The sequence below is a fragment of the Pan paniscus genome, chromosome 6 (genome assembly GCF_029289425.2).
Source record: "Pan paniscus chromosome 6, NHGRI_mPanPan1-v2.0_pri, whole genome shotgun sequence".
Taxonomy (NCBI): domain Eukaryota; kingdom Metazoa; phylum Chordata; class Mammalia; order Primates; family Hominidae; genus Pan; species Pan paniscus.
Window position 1 is genome coordinate 103,303,144 of NC_073255.2, and position 16,693 is coordinate 103,319,836.

At 32.5% G+C, this 16,693-nt stretch overlaps 2 long non-coding RNA genes across 2 annotated transcripts in view; one reads left to right on the forward strand and one right to left on the reverse strand.

The window, feature by feature from the left end:
- Nucleotides 1-16,693, reverse strand: part of LOC134730802 (uncharacterized) — a 767,202-nt gene that overhangs the window by 88,729 nt on the left and 661,780 nt on the right. The window lies entirely within an intron of this gene.
- Nucleotides 1-16,693, forward strand: part of LOC130541712 (uncharacterized) — a 68,221-nt gene that overhangs the window by 26,917 nt on the left and 24,611 nt on the right. The window contains exon 2 of the long non-coding RNA XR_008955809.1: nucleotides 2,121-2,253. This is a non-coding gene — a long non-coding RNA (uncharacterized LOC130541712). The remainder of the gene's footprint in view (nucleotides 1-2,120; nucleotides 2,254-16,693) is intronic.

Sequence of the window (16,693 nt, forward strand, 5' to 3'; positions counted from 1 at the left end):
CTGGGACTATAGGCACTTACCACCATTCCAAGCTAATTTTTAATGTTTTTGTGTGGAGATGAAGTCTCATTATGTTGCCCTGGCAAGTCTTGAACTCCTGGGTTCAAGGAATCCTCCCACCATGGCCTCCCAAAGTGTGGGATTACAGGCCTCAGCCACCTGGTCCTGCCAAGAGTAATCTCTACCCCACATTTTATGTTTGCATGTCCCTTATTTTTATTTATGTATTTATTTTTGAGACAGGGTCTCAGTCTCTTGTCTGGGCTGGAGTACAGTTTTATGATCTTGGTTCACTGCAACCTCTGCCTCCCTAACTCTAGCTATCCTCCTGCCTCAGCCTCCTGAGTAGCTGGGACTACAGGCACATGCAACCATGCCTGGTAATTTTTGTATTTTCGGTAGAGGCAGGGTTTAAGCTTATCCCTTATTTTTAGAGTGTTTTATGATACAAATAATATAATATTTTAAGTCTTGCATGTTTTTGAAGTTAAATAGTATATTGTGTGTAATCTTACATTAATAAATTAATTTTCATTAAAAAAATATTTAATTCTAAATACACTAAAATTTATTCATCCACTCTATCGATGGATTTTTGGGTATTTTCAAGGTTTTATTGTCTTAATGAAATGGTAATATAAATATTCTTATGGTCTTCTGGTGCACATATGTTCCCTTAGGTACCAATCTAGGAGACATATTGCTTGTTTCAGAATATACAAATATTAAAATTTACAAGATAATGCCAAATTGTTCTTCAAAGTAGTTGTAGCAATTTACACTCACACTAGTAATATACAATTAATACCAATGTTTTTTTCCAACATTTTTTATTGTTGAACTTCTTAACTTACGAAAATTAAACAGTAGCACATTGTTGTCTTGATTTAAATTTCTCTAATCTCTAATATGGGTTATATGCATTTACTTTCAGAATACATATTCCTATCTTTTCCCCACCCCAAAAAACACACAAAAATGAATTCCTCTAGAATATCTGTAATTAAATACTGTGCTATATAGGTTTGGAGTTGTAGCTGAGTACGGGTCAACTTTATGAAAAGATACTCACAAGGCTATTGCTTCTTATTGTATGTTTATTATAAATCAGTAGAGGAATAGTAAAAACAACATTATAGTAAAATTTTTGGTAATAGTCTTTCTTTAGGATTTTAAAGAATCAAAATAAAAATAAAACAAGTAAAGATGGAAGTAGATAAAATACAAATGGGGACCATTTACTCCATTATAATATTAAGACATTGACTAATGGAAAATCATATTAATTTTTTTGCATGGTACTAAAAGAGGAAAAAATGTAAACATATTTCACCCTTTAATGAATCAAGCTGCATGTTCTACTTTCAAAAATATGTAATTTTCATTATGGTGTCAGAAAGAAGTTAGCGTTATCATCTATACTTCTATTGTCTTTTTAAATATATGTAGCCAGTGAACATTGAGTTAAGACTTTTCTTGTATTTAACCAGGACCAACAAGCAGAACATAAAACATGAATTCGATCACCAGACATTATTTTAAGACCATCTTTAAATAGCCTATATGAGTTAATTGTATTTAAAATGAATGGCTTGGTTAATTCACTGAAATCAACGGTTTTATCTCTCCCTAAAGCAACAGTATCCCAAACTTGTACCTAATGAAAATGTACATGAGGAACTTACTTAAAATATTTATTCTTCTACCCTCTCTTAGTGAGTCTAATTTGACAGATTTGGGGCTTGGCTCAGAAATTTGTACTTTCGACATGAGCTCCAGAATAATGGTGTATCAGCTACACTTTAAAAACGATTTGGGGGAAATACTATCAGAACAGACTTTCTCCCTTTGGTAGAGTTCCTAACAAGAACCCTGAGAGAATCATGTCACTGTATTACAACCTGGGCTACAGAGCAAGAGGCCATCTGAAAACAAAACAAAACAAAACAAAACAAAACAAAACAAAAACAACTCTGAGAATTCAGAGTTGACTAGAACCTGGGGAAGCCCTCTAGATTGTTCTCTACATTTGTAAAAGAAATGTAAGAACTGCTCTAGAATGTACATTCTCAACCAGAGTGCCAGCTTCATGAATGCTGAGATTTGTGTTGGTTTTACAGCTTGAATGTCTCTGCCGAAGGCTTTCAATAAATATTTGTTGAAAAAGAAAGAAGGAAGAAAGAAAAGGAAGAAGGAACGAAGGAGGAAAGGAAAGAAGGAAAGAAGGAAGGAAGGAGTTAATGAAGACTCAAGGTGATTCTTAACTTTCTAATACAGAATTCTCTTTTCGTTTCCTCCTTCAATCCAGATAAATGACGTGCCGTGATGGAAAATCTGAAATATGTTTTGTGATGCCTTTTTGCTGCTACTACCAACAGTAAACTCAAACTCTTGAAACTGGGTTTTTTTTCCTCTTTTTCTGCCATGCCCCATAGTAATCTTCCTTGCTTGCATGTTCCACTACACCTCAGTGATGCTTCAGATATGCAACTAAACTACTGCACAATAAATATAAAACTAGGACAAGTCACTTAATTCAGGTTTAAATATACAAATTTTCCTTGCAGTAACTTAAAATTGATACTTCTCATCCACTGATTTCCTGTCAGGATCTTGCCTACTAAGGGCCATGATTATTCTGGCTGGCATATCTCATTTTTTCCCTTTAGTTAGGCAAATTACTTTAGTGACACTCTTGGTAGAGACTCTTTTGTTTGGTGTCTGGAAGACGGTCTTTTTTGTTTTTTTCTTTTTCCTTTCCCAGTGTTTTCTTTATAATCTTTGTGGTCTACTGTAATGGGTAAGCTTGGACTATAAACTCAGTTTTGAGTTCTGAGACTGACTTATACTCTTAAAACTTAGATGATTTATTTTATTTCGGAGACTTTAATTTCATCATCAGAAAAATGGGAGCACTGTTAGAGAAGACCTCTAGGATCTCTGCTATTGAATGATTGTGTGATTCTCTGCAGAAAGGTACTTTTGCTTGTAATGCTGACCCTGATTCTTCAGACTCACTCTCTTACACTGTACCCTCGACTATTTGTTTTCTTGTTCTCTATTAAGTATAAATAAATCCACAGATTTTCTGAAGGTAGAAATCATAATTCTCTACCATTTTTGGGGAGGGATGATATTTTGTCACCACTCTGTAGGAAACAAATAGTTTAGGATTCAGAGGGGTTTTTACTTTATGAACTTGAGAATAGCTCATGTTGAACATAACAATTTGTATATTCTCTGACGCTCTTTACGATCTTCTAAAATGTTCAGCAACAGTGAAATTATCCAGCCTTGTTATCTGAAAAAAAAAAAAAACTCTGAGAAAACAATTACACAAACTTTTGTTTGTTGACAGCTGGCTGACAGACACCGTTATAGGCCCCTTGTTCTTTTGTTACTTCTTTTGGAGCAGTTTAATCATGTTAAATAGTAAAGTTTTCACTCTGCCAGCCCGGCCCCCAGTACATCATGGTTTTACATGTTGATGAACAACATCACCTTAATGCCTTAAAAATGCATGATATTTAAGCCAATTCCCCCATGTATAAAATAAATATGTGTATACATGTCTCTTAGCTCCTAGCTCCTTCCTGTCAGCACTTAGGTTTCCAGAATTCATGGTCCTCGTATATTCTTTCTCTGCCTCTGATTTCTCTCCTTTCAAGCAATCTTAGCACTGTTTCCATTCCTATAATACCTATGTCCTATAATTCTATATTTCCCTGCTATACTTTACCTTTAACATATATGCCTTATGTTTAATTCAACAAATATTTATTGAACAGATATGTATAAGGTATAAATGTTCAAAGATGACTTAGATACAGCTTTTACACTCTAGGAGTTTTGCTAAGAAAGAGAGAATATATAAACAATTGTAATAAAGAATTAGTAGGATATATGTAGATAGATAGTTAAAGAAAAGATTAAAGTTTGACCAGGTTATTTCCTATTAGCTCTATTTTAATCAACTAATTTATTTTCAAGTATGATAAAGACTAGAAATTGATTCACACACAGATTTTAACAGTGGATTTATGCATTTGTATTGCCTTCCCCAAAAATCAGGCCTCTAATTTTTAACTTTTTTTAATGTTTGATATGGTAAAACTGCAAAAATGACTTGGTAGCAAACTGGCCTTTCACATTAGCCCCTTAAATTACACTAAGTAAGCAAGAGAAGAGTATAATTACATATGAAGTCAGCAGTGCTTAAAAGATAAGCAATGGAAATGTTTTATGTCAATGATAACAAATATATCAAACACTTACTACAGGCCAGGCACTATTCTTAATTTATTCATGTAAATTAAGACTTAATTAAACTCCCTTATGTAGAGACTATTATAATAAACATTTTATAAATGAAGAAAAAGACATAGAAAGTTGAAGTGAGTTGCCTAGCTAGGAATAATTATGCAAGTTTGTTCAGCTTAAGAGCCCGTGTTCTTAGTCTTTACCTCTGTGTCTCTGTGGAGTAAGAATGCTGTTTGAAGGGCAAATGGCTAGGGAATCAAAGAAGTTGGGATCAGAATATTTCTGATACTTTGTATGAATCAATTCCATTAGTCTTAGATGCTTTAGAAAATAAATATAAGCTATTCTATCTAAAATGCCTAATAAACTTCCTTGAGTATGGACACTTGCATCTGTCTAGTTTCCTACCCTTGGGCAAAACGTATCAAGATTTGCATTCATGAGCTTCTATCTTTTGAAGAGCACATGCATCTTATTGGCATCTTTTTAGAGTGTACATGTGGGGTGCATCACATCAAAAGATAAATGCATACCACAATGGCTGAAACATGGCTAGCAAAATAGTTGTGTTGAAAATTTGTTCTGACTCTTACCATCATCTAACCATCAAAAATAGCTGACATGATAACAATATCAGAACAGCTGTGCTATTTTAAAGTGTTTTGTTTCCTAAACAACCTCCCACTATTACTCCCTGTCAAGATTTGCTGTTTTTATCCACTTGTGCAAATAAATTATTACTTGAATATGGAATAGATCAGGAGAAAATATGAAAGAAATATGCTTAAGTAGATATATTTCCAGACCCAACAGTAATGGATGCAACTGATTTGCCAACTACATTCAGTTTATACATTGTAAAAATGAATCTGCTACCAGAAAGCCTGAGTTGAGAAAGTCCAGACTGGTTTATAACAATCTCCTGCTGGTGTTTTTTGACATAATTTAACTCTGAGTCAACAAAAATTTTTTTCTATATCATGTAGCTTGACAATATTAATTGAATACTTCCCTTAGAATTTGAACCATTGACAAAAAAGCCAAAATTTTTATCATGTTTCCAGAGGTCAAAGCTTAATTAGCAGGCAATAGTTTCCTGGGCAGGTACAGTTGTTATGTCTAAAAAAGACCTCAATGAAATATACCATCACTCAGTTTAATGCTCAGTTTTCTGAATAAGAAAGAAAATGGATCCACTGGAGGGTGAACGTAGTGTCATGATAACTAAAGTCAATTTGTTTGTTTGGGAATCCGCTTAGAATTTTAGTTATTCAGCTGTGTTTACTAATAAACTGTGCAGGCATGTAAACAAGCAGTCTCAAGAGACACAATGGCTAGACTCTCTGTTTCCAAAATATTGGCCCCAATTGTAAAGTTCATTTACAAAACTACACTTCCATTGGTTAACCAGTGGATAGCTGAGCAAAAGAGAAGCTGTTGTTCTAACTTTGTGATATTTTTGAACATTATGAAATATCAAGGTACATACTACGTAATACTACCAAAGAATAAAAATAGAATAAGAGCAAAATTTCATATAAATACATACAAGCGCCACACAATTCTTTTAAATTAAAAAAAGAGATGGAAAGGAAAAGGAGATGAAGATCAGTGTTATCTTCAGGCTTTTTATGTAGGGTATACTAAAAGACCATGACCAAATGGCTCTGCCATTGTGGGTAGTTCCTGACCTGCCATTTCCCACAGTCCAAATTTTTCAGGTCAGAAGAATGGGTTAATTGCTTTACAGTCTCTAAGATTGTTTTATAAAATTGTTAGGTCACATCAATAAGATCTGCCAAATTAAATACTTGACTTTTATCTGATATTCTAGATCTGGTAAGAAAAAACATATATATATATATATATATGTGTGTGTGTGTGTGTGTGTCTAACATTCTATAAGCAACTCAAGTCAATGTTTTATGAGTTATAAATATTATACATATATCCCTTTAAGTAATAGTTCATAAAATATATTTAGCTTTAGCTTTCTACTCAACATATATTTATAAACTTTAACATTACTGAAATATCTTGGATCTCAATATACAGGTAGTCTATAATTCCCACAGAGTTTAAATTAAAGCTACTTTTAAAGAGTTAATAAAATTTCTTATTTAGTTTTTAAATGAAGGAAATAAAAGTTGAGCTTGTAATATTAAGACTGACTCTTCATGGGAACTGAATGAATTGTTCAGAAGCATTCAGAAAAATATCATGTTGCCATATTTTTTCTAGTATAAAAGGTGGATACTCTATTCACTCTGAGTATTTCCTAAAATTTCATGGATTCTGTGTTTTGATCCCAACATAAATATTTTGGAAGTCAAATATTAGAAAAACATTGGAGAAGATTCTTGAATCCCACCTTTGTATCCCTCTCCCTCTGTAGCTGAAGTAGAAGTTTTCAGCCTTGTCCTAACAAAACTTCACTGCAAATACCTGCATCACTTTGTTTCCCCATCTTAGTCTTTCTTCAGCTCTGCAACCAAAAATGCACTAAACTTAATATACCCAGGGTAAATCCTTAACAGATGAAAAACTAGGTGGATAAACCCCCAGCCTTCCTATTGTTCAGTGGGACAGTTTGAAGGTATGGTCCACACAATAGCTTAGAGGCGATCCAATAGAGTGGAGCATCAATTATCTGTAGCAGTAACCCTCTCATTAATGTACCATTTATTGGCTTTTCTCCTTTTCCCATCTCACTTATCTCATCTGTCCCTCATTCATATCTCCTAAGATCACCTCCCAAACAAATTATATGTTTGTTTGTCTTTGTCTCGTATTGGCTTTTGGAGAAAAATGAACTAAAATAGTTTGACCTCCAGTTTCTATAAAGAGATACTTAAACCTTTCCAATACCAATAAACAAAAATTCAGTGAACCTCTTGAAGTAAAACTCACAAAACAATGTTCTGATGAATTAATCTACATGATTCAAAAACTTGTGTGTTCCATTGCCCTGACTGCACAGAGAATCTACATATCAAAAAGAAACCAAAGTTATCCTCAATTGTCCCTAATTTTTGGTTTTGCTGATGCATGAAACTTAGATGTTGCTATGTTGTTCAGTATTTGGCCAGCAAAAAGCTTGGCTAATTCTCTTATCATTAACCACAACCTACATCATCATTGTTGCCAAGAATGTGAAGATAAACTCCTCAATGTAATACATGCCAAAAAATATTGTGTCCTTTGTGTCTAATTGAACATTTTTCCCATTTTTTAAAAGTGAGCACTTTTTTCAATTATATTTGTTTTTAAAAAGACTGTATTTTTAACTGGATGAACTGCTTACTAATTCTTTCTTCTTTTTCTGTTTTTCCTGTGGAGTACTTCCTATTTACTTTTCTTACCTAAGGTGAACAACATAATGTTTATACATATATACACACCATATATATTAAAACATATACAGTTTTATATGTGGTTTTATGTATATATACACACACACACACACACAAACACATAGTTAAATGGTTAGTTTAAACACATGAACAAGGTAAGGCTATTATTCTTTGGTTGGTAAGTAACTAAATGAAAATGCTTTACTGCTAAGTATTTTTATTAAATACTAGTACCACTAAATTAGAAAATTCTCAGGCCCTAGATTTAGGAATTTATTTAGCTGTAGTGCAAATATGTAGAATATAATTCATAGGGAAACAGTTTTTCCAGTTAAGAATCTTGAGGACTACATTAGCAAAAAAATACTTAAATTTGATTTTTGAGACTAATAAAATAAATGTAATTAATAATAATGCAAAAACATAACTACAATTGTTAAAATATATTAGTTTGATATTTTGTCTAGTTAATTTAACAAAAGAAAATGAGATGGAGCAGAGAAAAGGAAAGAACGTACATTGTCAGAAAGCTGGTCTACTTTGTAAAATTCTTAATTGACTTAGATGTAACTAACTTAATAATATGTTACTTGAAAATATAAATAGTGAAATTTGTTATAATTTTAATTGTTATCTCATGGCCAAATGAGATGTAAACTGTAGAAAACCTCTGTTTTTCTAAGTTGTAATGAGGAAAACTTATCTTTCTGTCTACCTGTAACTTTTCAGAGCCAAAATATCTCTGAAAAAAATTTGTCTCTTTGAAACACTTTTCCTTTTCTGATAAGCAATAATTATATAGTTTTTCAAGTGACAACTCATTCTTAAGAGCCATAAATGACATTGAGAGAGTTATAAAAGATTTTAATTTTATATATTGACAAGTATAATAGAAATTTCCTATTTCACCAGATAAAAGTAAATTTTCATAATTACATAAAAATATGTACTAGTATGTCTTGAAGTTGATTATTCTATTAGTGTTTTTTTTTTCCTGTTTTTGTATGGATAGAATCAACCTTTTGTATGCTGTTACTTTTGCCCTATCTTTATATTTCCTGGGTACCAATCTCCTTACCTGCAAAGAAAGAGATTTGAAAATGTGGTCTCTAGTGTCCTCTCCTGACATAGCCTATAGATTCTAAATCCTATCCACAATTCCCAATTCAAGACCAGATGGCCATTTTCAGTTCCCCCACCCATGTTATCGAGATGGGCTGACTTCTCTTTGCCAAGTTTGTTCATGGGACCAATGTGGTATATCCAAAGTGTATCTAATCTTGAAAAAATGATGACATCCTTGAGGATAGACTATGTATTATACTTTCCTATCCTCATCACAGAATAGATGTTTAATAAATACCCATACTATCATCACAAAATCACTTATATCTTGTATGATATTGTACTAAAAAGAAAAGAAAGTGACTGTCACTTGATTAAGTTTCTTATCTTTTGGGGGGCACAAACTCTGCTTTTTACAACTTTTACTCAGGAAACTGATTTAACACAGAGAGAACCATTAAGTATCACTATTTTTGTTGTATCACTTCCCCCTGCATATCCTGATTTAGAAGTATTCTTTAATTACCAAAGAAATAATGCATCACTGAATCAGGAAATGTTTAATTATGGTCTGGTAGGAGCTTTGCTCACACATAGGTAAACCGTGTAACTTCTGGAGTCATTGAAAAATAATATTTCTTAATATCTGACAAGTCGTCAGCTATGCACTTAGGACAAGCCTCAAGAACACTTGTTTGACTATAGGTGGATAGGTGGACATTGGGTCAGAGTCAGACATGTGTTTGAAATATAGCTTTGCCATTTATTGAGTAAGCTTAGAGAAGTTGATTAACTCTTCTGAGCTTCAGTTTCTCTGTTACAGTAAAATAGAGAATGGTAGTAACTATCTTACATTTTTGTTGAAAAGATTCCTTAGGATGACGTAAATAAACCACTTAGCATTCCTTGGCATAAAGAAAGAAGTTCAATAAGTAATTTTCTTACTATTTAAATTATTGTGTGGAAACTATTATAGAGTGTATTTTTGTTTATCTTTAAAACAGTTTGCTTTGGTTTGTCAGATTAATTTGTGAGAACATGAATAGCACAGTTGTGTAAGAAGTTTAGAACCTGTTTAGCGTAAGATCATGGAATCATCGAATATTAAAGCAGTGGAACACTGAGACATGAAATGTTTCATTTCACTTCCATCATTCACAACACATAATACATATACATCATACAGACGAAGAAAAGGAGACCCTGGAAATTGGAATATATTTTCTTTGTTTGCACATATAGAAAACTTGGGGGCTAGTCCTAATTCTCTCTTTTTCTAGCCAGCATTGCTTTATCCACACAATTCAGTCCTCTCAGATAATGAGAGATCAACATGAAGAAAATTGGAAGAAAGTAACAAAACATGACGTAGATTTGGAGTGTATGTGTTATCTATTAACAAAATAATGCTATAAGACAACCATAATGCTCAGTAACATACAATAATAAACATTATTCAAATCTATAGGTGGGTTACTTATGCCGGATTTAGCTGGCCAGATTTTCTGATCTGACTGGGCACCCTCAGGCATCTGTGGTCTGTTTCTGAGGAAAGACGGCTATTGGCTGAGGCACTCAGCACTTCTCATAGTCTATTATCTTCAAGGTAGCTTGGGCTTGGGCTCACAGAATGGTAGGAATCCGAGAGAGAGAGAGAGAGCAGAGGCATTCACATTTCTTGAGGCTTAGTCTTATCCCTGCTACCGTATCACCTCTGCCAAAGTCTACTAATCAAATACATCATGAAACCAATCCAGAACTAAGTGGTGGGGAAAGTGGGGAAACAGACTCCACTTCATGATGGGAAAAACGTCAAAGTGCTGTTGCTAAGATGTAAACACGAATAGGGGTGAAGACTTGGGGCCAATTTTTTAAGCCTTCAAAGGAGATTGCACAATTTTGTAATAAAATTAACCTTTCCATCCTCTGTCTTAATAATATTTCTCCAAAATATTTGATATGTTGGTGTCTAGTTGCTGTCTAATTGATATTATAAGAAAACTTCAACATTTAATATGAAAAAATGCCAAAATAAAATATTTTAAATGTTAATAAACTCAGTTGGATTGCAAAATGTAAATATCAACGTTATCTCTTCTTTAACCATAAGCAGCCTTCCATACCCTTAGTCAGAGTGCATGTGGGCTGCTCTTTATCATGAATTAAAACCAGCTTTGAAATCTCTTTGTTACTTTCTGAAATCAAGATTAGAATTAAGCGTTAATGCTACCAAATATATCAATCATCTTAACACAACCATTTAGGCACTCATACAGAAGACTTATAATCCTATTACAATACAACATACCAGAAAATCTTGAAAATTATTGTTGTGATATATATGCATTATGCATTTTTATTTTATTTATATTTTAACAGATAAGAGTAAAAATAATTACTAAAATAATCAGTTTATTTTATTATTTTTAATGGCAAATCAAGTAGATTTTAGGTGAAAAGATTTAGAGTTGAAATCATCTATCTTATGTATAAGGTAGAAATATTTGCCCGTTTTCTAAATTATTATTATTAGTTAACAAGAAGCTAATTTGAAAGGCTGTTTATAAAACAATTTATAGTTACTGTTTGAAATATTAGTAATATCTTTCAAGGATATTAGTAAGTTATTGGAACTGATTAAGAAGATAAATCTCTGAAATTAATTTTCTATCATAAACACGAACATTTTTTAAAAATTGAGCTTATCTCAATAGAATAATATTAAAATAAGCTTATTCCCTACTTCAACACTTAATACTCTTGTGTTAAAATAAATTACTTTCATAACAAATATATTATGAACAATGCATATGATTTTTCTCTTCCACTGGAAATAAAGCTAAACTTTAAAGTAAGATGATTGTTCTATAAATTTCAAGACAATTGTAAGTAAAAATGTGCTAATTTCATCTTAATGGTGGTACCTTAAACTTAAGCCAAATCATGATTATAAGAAATCAGAGTAGGACAGAATGAAATATAAGTCCCTGAGCTTTAATAAAGAGTAATTATTTTAACTGAGGGTTTTTTCAGGACTTGATGCTTTTTTACATCACTGACATTACGGGAGACATTATCAAAATTATTAACAAGTATTTTTGAAGATGTTAATATTTGAAGAATTATAAATGCAAGACTATAGTTACAAATGCTGTAATCAAACTTTTCTCTTATACATTTATGAAAAATAACATTATAAATATAAAGATTTTCTGTTTTTCATCTTTCATTGACGATGTATGGCTTTCAAATTCTTCTGTTAGCATAGGAGGAATAATGTTTCAAAATGTATTTTTTTGAGCATATATATTGGCAATATAATGTGCTAGTTGAACTTCTAACACTTGGCTGATATTAAGTCTTGGTTAATGTGCTTTTTCTCTGGTATTTCTAAAAGTGCTGTACTGCAATATTTTTCATTTGTTGATTTACCTGGTTAGACAGAATAGGTGTCTAATTTAGAAAAGGTAGCTCTTGTTTATTGTGACTTTTATATTTATTTACAATGTTCAGTATTACGTTACATTCTCTTTAACGAAATCAGCTAAATTCCAGCAACAACAACAAAACTCTGAGGCATTCATGTAGAGTAGGGTGCAATAACCTTTTCTGTTTTTCCAATAATTCATTTGGCACTTATAGCTTATAATAAACAGTTCTCTTCATGCACTCTGAGGGAATCTGATCTTTCGCTAAGGTAAGTGTTATCCCAAGGGTTCAGAGAGAATGGAAAGAATTTAGATACCTCAAAGTTGGCTTCTGTGAACACCTGGTTAATTATGTGAGACAATAAATGGGAAGTATGGCAACTTTAAGCATACTTATTTATTTCCAGACTACCAGGGTGTGTATATATATGTGTGTGTGTGTGTGTGTGTGTGTGTGTGTGTGTGTGTGTATATATATACTTGTTTTCCTACTTCCCTATGTAGAATACATATAAAATAAATAACTTTATAATAAACCTTATGAAAGATAACCCTCCAGACTCTGGCTCATCTAATTTTACCTTGGAAGGAATAGTATTATTTACCAATCTTAATAACAAATACCTGAAAAGCTACCAGATCATTAGGACTGGAAATCAAAGCACATGTCCATTTAGGAAGGGTCTTCTGAAATTAATTGGTCTTCTGAATTATTTTAAATGTTAGGGATATTTGTGATATTTTAGTATATGGAAATATATTTTGCATTGAGTCTCATCTCAGTGTTTACATGTATGGATGATATACATGTAATAATGTTTATGTTCAGTTGTTGTTTATGGTCAATGAGGGGTAAGAATAACTCTCCCATTGTCTTCCAGAGTAAAATTAACAACCATAATAATACAAATAATAGCTAATAAAATATGCTATTATGTTACATATGTTAATCTTTCCCAAACCATGCTGATTTTACTATTATTATTACAACTTTACTGATTAGAAAGTTGATTTTAAGTAGTTAAACACTTAGTTGCCCACAATGATCCAGTTCACAAGGGGCGAAACTAGAATTCAGATAGAGGAGATGACTCTAGATTTTGAGCTGTTATTAGCTGCTACACTGTACACTGTGAGCATTTGACTGTATTAGGAGGTCCAATCTCACACTTATATTTGTACTTATGCAAAGCCCAAAACACTCCATTGAAAATGAATATGGGTATGACAGAGGCCTCCTTTTCTATCACAGGTTTCTTCCCTTTATGCTCATTAGAGCTAACCTAATAAATAAAAAGGTTTATTTTTATGAGAATGTTTCTAACATATCAAGATTTGCACATGCCATATCATTACCAATAAAGTTCGCTAATGAGCATGGCTTTGTACATCAAGAACTGTAAATGGTCCAAAGTGCGTCTTATCCTCAGGCAAAATAAGTAACTTCCCACATATATATGTGATTTTGGAGGTGCCTACAGAGCTCTTCTGTACCATCCTATCTCCACTCCCCAAATCCCAAACACCATCAAACACCTAATTTACTCATCACCAAACTCTGAATTGTCAGGATGCGTTATAAATGGAAAAAGCTCCAACGTGGGAAGAGTTGATAGGTGAAGGAAACTGCTGGCTTGGGATTTGAACTAATGCTCTCTCCATCCCTATTTCAGTAAGAAAAGGCAGTGTCTTACCAAAGAAAAGTCACAGTAAAAGGGAAAATGAAACCGCTATGTTTTTGTTATATTCTAAATGATGTCATGACCTAGAAAATGTTATCCTTTCATAAATACCATTGTCAAATATCAAAATGTTAGTGGTATAATAGTAGAAATTAAAAATCTAGTTAGATCAAATACTAATTTAGTAGTGAGGTCCCACTTCCTACTTCAGATTTGGCTTCAATTCAAAAGAAGTCAGAAAAAATATTTTTAGTGCTGTTGTAATAGCATTACAGTTCTCTATTTTTGTTTTGCCTCTGTTTCAAAAATTATATCTATGCAATTTATTTTATAAATAACAAAAATGGCCATAAATTTTACCCTCTTATACAAACTTACTTTTGCAATGTAACTTTTTGTATCTCCTCCAACTTGCAACTCTTCCATCAAGAAGTAGAATATATCTTCCACCCTTTGATTTGTGGCTTATCCATATGACTTGCTTTGACCAATGGAATGTTAGCAAGTGTGATGCTAATAGAGATTTAAAGCATTTATGCACTAGATCTTGCTCTCTTATGGCTCATTGAATCTTGATGCTCCATGTGCAGACACCTGAGTATCCCTGGAGGATGACAAAACTTTTTAAATGAGGACTTTATAGACTAATCAACTTGCCAACTGTCAGATATGATTGAGATGATTCTAGACCATTTAGCCTTGGCTGAGCCTGTATAGACAGAAAAAAAAAACTATCTAAGCAATCTAAAGAATTGTGAAAATAATAAATACTTGTTGTTTTAAGTCAATAAGTTTTGGGGTGGTCTGTTGCACAGCAAAAGATAATTGATACATTCCCTAGCTTTTTTATTGTTGTTGCTGTTATTGTAGATACAGATATTTAAGAAAACATAACTAGCACTTTCTGGCATGGGAAAAATACATATGGAAATGTAAAAATATGAATGTTCACACTCTTCAGTAATTCTAAGAGAGCATCTAATTGCTAGGTTCCGAAATAGAATGAAATACCACTGCTCAGTTTACACAACGCAAAACTGGCTCCCGTTGTGTTGCCAGTATTACATGTGAGGAAAATGAGAAGTACAGTTATGTTTATGTTGACACGTCTTCATTTCAAGTTTAAGCATTTGATTTGTTTATACTTTCCCCCATTTCCTTGGTTCAGCTGCACTGTCTGGGTTTTAACAAGTTTCAGTTTTACCTCATTCGGTGAGACAGTGTCTGAGTTTAGGATTAACATTTGTACAGTGAAACATAAATGCTCATGAATTGTATATAATATTTTAGCAAAAGCTTATTTAGTTTTACTGCTTTCACAAATTTTTGGTTTAACCAGCAGCCTTCTATTACTCCCTTACAAGTTCAATTTAATGGATGGTAAGAATGTAATAGTTGGAATGTCTTTTTTCTAGGTTAATAAGTTTAGTAGGTAGCTGCTCTCTGCTGTGGATTAAATAAAAGTTTCAAATTTTGTTTTATCTTTTTCTGTTTCCCTTTATTCAAAATTCTAACTGCTTCTCTTAACAAATAAATCTAAAAAGTTTAAGTTACTCTGAAATAAGTGCATATCCTGATCAGATTAACTAAAAACAATGCTTGAGAAGTTTTTTTAAAACTACACACAAAGTTCTATGTCACTATAACACCATTTTTCTATCTTGTGTATGTAGGATATTTTTGAAATCTTCTGCTTTCCCTATTTTTGCCCTTCTTCCAGTCTCCTGAAATAAGCTCTCCCTGTCCTCAGGAATTCAGTGATCTAAACAACATAGAGTTAGAAGAAAACTTAGAGGCCTTCTTGAGTCTATATTTAAACTATATTTTACTCCTATTATCAGTAAGAAATGTTTTAATAGATATACATATAATATTAATAAAATATCATCATAAATTAATTTTTATTTTCATATTTTCATCAATGCATGATGATAGTTTTTAATTCTATTTTATTTCATTTCCATTTACTTCTATTATATTATCTTTTTATTTGTTGGGTTTTTTCTTGTTTTGTTTTTGTTTTTAAGTGTTGGTCACTCACTACTAAATTGATTTTGCATTTTAGTATTGGATGTTGACCTATAGGTGGAAATATACTGTCCTACCTTAGAAGGAATAAAATAATTTACATCTTAAGATGCCTGTTATTATAACTATTTCATTCCTTCTCATCTTTCTCTGCTTTTCTCCTAGTAAAGTAGATATCTCTATTCTAACCTCCCTTCGAAGGAGAGGAAATGTCATCTCTACAGACCTCAGGCCCATGGCAGAGCCATCCCATGAATCTTCTATCCTTGGATCTCCTTTTCTTTGATTTCCTGATAATTATAATGACTCTCAAATTGGCTTATAGTTCATTTCATCTTTTTAAAAAAAAGTCTTGTCACCTGTCCTTCTTAAGCCACCCTACACACATATACCCTGCTTCCAGCTACTTTTCAGTTTTCTTTTTTAGTTTCATTTTTCTATCCCAGTGGCCCCTGCCCCAAGACTTTGTCTTAGATACTCCTCCTTGTGATCATAGCCCTTATCATCATCATTTTTGTAGAGCCCCAAACACCACTAGGAATAATTTAAAATGGCTGGAATCAAGTATGGTTAGCAAAAATGACTTCCAAAGATGGAGAAATAAAAAATTATTTTGATGAGAAATGGGTCCCTCTACTGGTTTAAAAAATAATGAAGATTTAATTAACTAATTTATGTCCCTTGAATCTTTCTGTCACTTTTCTAGCTAAGCATTGGACAATGATATCAAGTAAATAAATTAAAGTTTGAGAATATATGTCCTTGTTTAGAATTATGTCAGGTAATCTCTCATATATGAGCTGAATCCCAGTCTGCTTTACTTCCCAGAATCACTCAGAACTCACTGGAGGGAAGCTCTTGCTTTTCTGCCTCTGGT